Here is a 7,352-nt window from a genome sequence, read left to right as displayed (position 1 = left end):
GCCCAGGTTCCCGTAGGTCCCCGTGAGCCGTCCCCCCCGGAGGGAGGGAGGGGGGGAGTATAGCGCAGTCTCGAGGGTACCCCCCGGCCTGCGAGGGGCGATGGGGGTATGTGACGAGTGGGGCGGGGCCGAGGGATATGGGAACACGAGCGAGGCCAGTGGAGTGATTGGGAAATCCGCTACACCTGCGACCCACCGCCGGTCTCAAGTACCACAGAGGAGATGGAAGGATATAAAACTGGAGCGACGACAGTGAAGGACGAGAGAGGACCAGGGGGCTGTTCCATAAACCAAGATTAGAGTATAAGCCAGGCTTATTTCGGTTAGTCAGGCTTATTTTTGGTGATTCGGTTTCATAAATCAAACTTACAAAAGTTCAAACTCAGTTACCCCGGCAACTTATGCTGGCAAATTAACCTGGTCCGGGGCAGGCTAACTGTCAGGCTAAGTCTGAGTTCAGGCTTAACGAGCATACCATTTATACTCACCTTCTGGTATTTCGATGTCATTTTATTTTACTTAACCACTATTAATAAATGTTTTTTTTTTAAATAAATAAATAAGCAAATGTACTTTACTAATAAATGTAAGAAATTATAAGGTATAAATACACTAAAAAATGTTCAAAACTTGTGTGTTTAATTGGTGAGTTTGGTTAATGAGTTTGGTAATTAATAAAAAGTATATACAACCCGAATTCCGGAAAAGTTGGGACGTTTTTTAAATTTTAATAAAATGAAAACTAAAGGAATTTCAAATCACATGAGCCAATATTTTATTCACAATAGAACATAGATAACGTAGCAAATGTTTAAACTGAGAAATTTTACACTTTTATCCACTTAATTAGCTCATTTAAAATTTAATGCCTGCTACAGGTCTCAAAAAAGTTGGCACGGGGGCAACAAATGGCTAAAAAAGCAAGCAGTTTTGAAAAGATTCAGCTGGGAGAACATCTAGTGATTAATTAAGTTAATTGATATCAGGTCTGTAACATGATTAGCTATAAAAGCTTTGTCTTAGAGAAGCAGAGTCTCTCAGAAGTAAAGATGGGCAGAGGCTCTCCAATCTGTGAAAGACTGCGTAAAAAAATTGTGGAAAACTTTAAAAACAATGTTCCTCAACGTCAAATTGCAAAGGCTTTGCAAATCTCATCATCTACAGTGCATAACATCATCAAAAGATTCAGAGAAACTGGAGAAATCTCTGTGCGTAAGGGACAAGGCCGGAGACCTTTATTGGATGCCCGTGGTCTTCGGGCTCTCAGACGACACTGCATCACTCATCGGCATGATTGTGTCAATGACATTACTAAATGGGCCCAGGAATACTTTCAGAAACCACTGTCGGTAAACACAATCCGCCGTGCCATCAGCAGATGCCAACTAAAGCTCTATCATGCAAAAAGGAAGCCATATGTGAACATGGTCCAGAAGCGCCGTCGTGTCCTGTGGGCCAAGGCTCATTTAAAATGGACTATTTCAAAGAAGAATAGTGTTTTATGGTCAGACGAGTCCAAATTTGACATTCTTGTTGGAAATCACGGACGCCGTGTCCTCCGGGCTAAAGAGGAGGGAGACCTTCCAGCATGTTATCAGCGTTCAGTTCAAAAGCCAGCATCTCTGATGGTATGGGGGTGCATAAGTGCATACGGTATGGGCAGCTTGCATGTTTTGGAAGGCTCTGTGAATGCTGAAAGGTATATAAAGGTTTTAGAGCAACATATGCTTCCCTCCAAACAACGTCTATTTCAGGCAAGGCCTTGTTTATTTCAGCAGGACAATGCAAAACCACATACTGCAGCTATAACAACAGCATGGCTTCGTCGTAGAAGAGTCCGGGTGCTAACCTGGCCTGCCTGCAGTCCAGATCTTTCACCTATAGAGAACATTTGGCGCATCATTAAACGTAAAATAAGTCAAAGACGACCACGAACTCTTCAGCAGCTGGAAATCTATATAAGGCAAGAATGGGACCAAATTCCAACAGCAAAACTCCAGCAACTCATAGCCTCAATGCCCAGACGTCTTCAAACTGTTTTGAAAAGAAAAGGAGATGCTACACCATGGTAAACATGCCCCGTCCCAACTATTTTGAGACCTGTAGCAGAAATCAAAATTGAAATGAGCTCATTTTGTGCATAAAATTGTAAACTTTCTCAGTTTAAACATTTGCTATGTTATCTATGTTCTATTGTGAATAAAATATTGACTCATGTGATTTGAAAGTCTTTTAGTTTTCATTTTATTAAAATTTAAAAAACGTCCCAACTTTTCCGGAATTCGGGTTGTAAATAGGGAGCTGAAATCGTTTCCAAACTTAACCATGGCGTGTCCTTTCATAGATGCGGTGGTGGATTAGGGAGCTATAGTCTTGCGGAGGGCATTTCAGAGAGAGAACTTTCAGAGACAGGTCAGACCCATTGGCTTTTAATGACAGCTACCTGTATGAGCGATATAGGTTCTCAAGAGATGGGATTGCATATATTTGTAGATTACTAAGCCCATACATTGAAAATAATACACGCCGCAACAGAGCGCTCACAGTCCCACAGACGGTGTGCATTGCACTTCGCTTTTTTGCCAGTGGACCATTTTTGTACACAGTTGGAGATGCAGAGAATATCAGCAAAGCATCAGTTTGCCGCTCTGTACTAACTGTGTACCTTTCTTTAAAAAGACTACTCAATGTGTTCATCACATTCCCTGGCCACGAAGCTATTCGTACCATTAAACATGCCTTTTATGGAATAGCTGGTAAGTTCAAATAACCATAAAACATGGAAATATTTCTTGACTATTGATTTTACATGGGACATATTTAAAACAAACATAATTTTCCTAGGTTTCCCAAATGTTATCGGTGCATTGGACTGCACCCATGTGCGTATTAAGTGTCCGTCTGGTCCACATGAAACGGACTTTGTGAATAGGAAATCAGTACAAAGCATCAATGTACAGGTACGGTCCCACTGAGATGATATTGAAGGCTATGCTCTAGCACTAAAGTGTTCTGTACTAAGCTGGGCACCAGTGTTTAGTTCATTGCAATTAAAATGTAGTGACCTACAGGTTTAATTTATTTTAGATGATTAGTGATGCAGATTGCATAATCACAAATGTAGAGGCCAAATGGCCAGGTTCTGTGCATAACTCCAGAATCTTTAGAGCCTCATCTCTCTACCAGCAACTAGCAGGAGGTATGCTAGTAATCACTTAAATCACAAAAAGTCTTAAAAAAGAAAAAAAAAACTACATATATATATATATATATTCATTCATTCTGTCTATGCAGGGTAATTCTCAGGAGTTTTGCTGGGAGACAAGGGATACCCATGCCTGCCTTACCTCTTGACTCCCTATCAGGAGCCCCAGACAGAGGCACAGCACGGCTACAACATTGCCCATGCACGCACAAGAGGTCGTATAGAGATGGCATTTGGGCTGATAAAGTCAAGGTTTCAGTGTCTGAAGCACCTCAGAGTGACTCCACCTAGGGCATGTGACATTGTAGTTGCTTGTGTAGTGCTCCATAACATTGCTTGTCTGAGGAGAGAGAGGCAACCAAGGATTGTTGAAGAGGAAGACTGGGGCAATTAAGCAGTATTGGAAGAAAACGAAACAGGCAGACTTACGAGACACATATGCAAATAATTATTTTGCTTAATATGGTCTAAACCATGTGTAGCTTTTAAAATTTTCCACTGGCCCCTCAACTTTCTCCTTAGTTGAACAAACACACAGAAGTCAAAGTATTTAATGTGATTTGTCTTTATTCAGAGTGAATCTGCCTGTTAGGGGTGAAAACACAAATAAATTTTTTGGAAAGTGATCAAAAAGGATAACGTTTTTTTTTTCTTTTCTTTTTAAAAAAAATGGTAGTTCTACTTGCATTTTTCTGTAGCTGTTGAATTTCCAGCTCCAACTTTCTCATCTTTAGTTTTTTATACTGGATGTCGATATCAATCGCTTCCATTTGTTTAAGGAGGTAGCGTTTATACACTCCTTTTATGTTTTCTGGGTTCTGTAGCAACATAGATTTAAGTTATTTCATTGAATACTCTTGTCACATTGTTTTCATTTCTTAATACTCACTTTGTCACATGTGGTCCCAGACTGAGAGGGCTCTAGAACAGTGTCAGCATCCTGAAAACACATTATGATCATTTTATCACACAAGTACACTTTTTAATATTCAATACAGTATCACATGGAACCTGTGACTATCTCAGGCCTCCTTGAACATACAGACACAGTCTCCTCATCCTCCTCAACTGATGGGCCTTCTCCCTGTGACCACTGATTTAACTCAGTTAAACTCATTAGCTTACATGACTGATTTAAAAGGTCTCATACTCACAGGCAACATGATGTCTGGTGGATCCATAAAGCATAAAGAATCTTGATAGAAAAATGTTTTTTTTTTTTTTAACAAAATGCACCACTACAGTAGCGCAAGTACCTCTACGTGACATTACTGCTATGGTGTACTTAGGCTTACAATGCCTAAATCAGAGGAAATCAGTTAGTCAGGAAGGAATAATGATAATAAAACACACACACCTTTTATATACACTCACTCCTTATACTACGTGATATCATTTTAGATGATGTCCCCCCCTCTATTCCCTCATGGACGGGCCTCCCTTTATTAATTTCCAAAGCCAGCTCCTCTGCAGGAGTGAAGCTGGCTGGTGGTGGCCCTCCCCCAGTGCCAGCAACCTCAGTCTTCTTTTTGGTCGCTGCAATTAAAAAAAATACATTAAAAAACCTGAATAGTTGTAACTTCAAGCTGGCATTGATTACATATATACATACCATTGGATTTACTTACCATTCTGAACTATATTTTTAAATTTTATTTTCACCTGCTGCCAGGTTCTTTTTCCTTCACTTAAGTTGCTGCTGCGTGAAAGCAATTAACGTTACGGTTATTCACACACAAACTTTGCAATGTATTGTGACACACATTCAATGTTGATAAAGTATTTTAAATAGCTTACACCGCTACTTACACATTGAGACGATCAGCAATTTCCTGCAAACCTTTCTCTCTTGCTTTATTTATTGCCGCTGTATTGCCTTTTTTGGTGATGACATCTTTAAATTCTTCATATGTTTCCAATAGCAAACGCTGTTCCGTTGCCGTGAACATCGCTGCTCTATATTTTCCTTTTGTTGCCATGGTAGCCCACAGTAAATCGATTGACCAATGCTCGACTTTTCAGGACTTTAAAACAATGGAGTGCACGCTCAATTATCTAGACTATTTAAACCTGACTCAAATTAGTAAGATCACATGATCCTCAACTTACTGTTATGGAACCAATTTAAGCGCGGATGTTTAGCTCGGCTCATTCAAGTCAGGTTTTGGACTTTAATCCCCGCTTTTCTAAGCGGCTTTTATGGAACAGCCCCCAGGCCTGGGCTTTATTCTATGTTTTGGTTTTATTTTGTGCGCATCAGTCGTCCGTGAGGGGCTGATGCACAGTTTTGTGTTTATTTTGAATTATTAAAGTTTCATTTTGATTGTCCGCCGGTTCCCGCCTCCTTCTTCCCGAAGATTATGGAGTTTTTATTATTACAGTGTTTTGGTACCATTCTTTATTCATGGCTTTGTTTTTGGGCAGAATTGTGAGTGAGCCCACTCCTTTGGATGAGAAGCAACCCCACACATGAATGGTGTCAGGATGCTTAATGTTGGCATGACACAGGACTGATGGTAGCGCTCACCTTTTCTTCTCCGGACAAGCCTTTTTCCAGATGCCCCAAACAATCGGAAAGGGGCTTCATCGGAGAATATGACTTTGCCCCAGTCCTCAGCAGTCCATTCACTATACTTTCTGCAGATGATCAATCTGTCCCTGATGTTTTTTTTGGAGAGAAGTGGCTTCTTTGCTGCCCTTCTTGACACCAGGCCATCTTCCAAAAGTCTTCGCCTCACTGTGCATGCAGATGCGCTCACACCTGCCTGCTGTCATTCCTGAGCAAGCTCTGCACTAGTGGCACTCCGATCCCGCAGCTGAATCCTCTTTAGGAGACGATCCTGGCGCTTGCTGGACTTTCTTGGACACCCTGAAGCCTTCTTTACAAGAATTGAACCTCTTTCCTTGAAGTTCTTGATGATCCTATAAATTGTTTTAGGTGCAATCTTAGTAGCCACAATATCCTTGCCTGTGAAGCCATTTTTATGCAACACAATGATGGCTGCACGCGTTTCTTTGCAGGTCACCATGGTTAACGATGGAAGAACAATGATTTCAAGCATCACCCTCCTTTTAACATGTCAAGTCTGCCATTCTAACCCAATCAGCCTGACATAATCATCTCCAGTCTTGTGCTCGTCTCATTCTCACTTGAGTTAACAAGACGATTACTGAAATGATCTCAGCAGGTCCTTTAATGACAGCAATGAAATGCAGTAGAAAGGTTTTTTTGGGATTAAGTTAATTTTCATGGCAAAGAAGGACTATGCAATTCATCTGATCACTCTTCATAACATTCTGGAGTATATGCAAATTAATATTATAAAAACTTAAGCAGCAACTTTTCCAATTTCCAATATTTATGTTATTCTCAAAACTTTTGGCCACGACTGTATATTCACCAATTATTTAGTTTCTTGAACCTGAGTCACTAGATAACACCTGTAGAAAGAGGCGAGTGATTGCCGCTTGTTTTTTTTCTTTAACAACAACAGGTTTATAGTTGCAAATACATGTTTATCATCTCACAAATATCGTGCATGATATTTCGGTGAACCATGTAATACTGACTCAAGTGTCTGACACCAACAGGATGTTGCATTTAACAAACCAAATTGTGCTAAAATAGGCATAATAAAACATGACGTGACATGCCAATCACTTAAGTACGTAAACAGTACTAAAAAGTTACTTAATGATGCTGAACTATGTAAACATTTACAGTATATGCTTTGTTAAAATATATTACAAACAGAGTTATCATATGCTGTTTATTCTGTTGTAGCTATTAATAAGAAGAACATCTTTACAATTGAACCGATAACTTTTCATTCAAACTATCCATCTTTCAGAGGCAATTTTGTTAAAGACAACACTGAAATTGTAAAACAGTAATTGAAAGAGAAATATAGAGTATGGCTATATGCTGTGTGAGACTAACTCACTGATATATATAAGCTTTTAAATAAGTAGAAATGCAGAGTAAGGAAATAGTGAATAGCAGCAGCAGGCTAGAGCTTCACACTGAATCAAAACAAAGTGTCCACTTATCGAAAATCTTTATTAAAAAAACAAAACATTAACATATAGGAAAATAATTCGTATACCTTTAAATGACAAAAAAATAAAAAATTATCGGTGCATAAAA

The 7,352-nt window shown here is 39.6% G+C and overlaps 1 pseudogene; it reads left to right on the top strand.

The window, feature by feature from the left end:
- The first annotated feature begins 2,325 nt into the window (after positions 1-2,325).
- LOC132098801 (putative nuclease HARBI1) lies at positions 2,326-3,599 on the top strand (annotated as a pseudogene).
- The last annotated feature ends 3,753 nt before the right edge of the window (positions 3,600-7,352 follow it).

This window comes from Carassius carassius, chromosome 2, assembly GCF_963082965.1.
Source record: "Carassius carassius chromosome 2, fCarCar2.1, whole genome shotgun sequence".
Lineage (NCBI taxonomy): Eukaryota > Metazoa > Chordata > Actinopteri > Cypriniformes > Cyprinidae > Carassius > Carassius carassius.
This window is presented reverse-complemented; position numbering and strand designations above follow the sequence as displayed.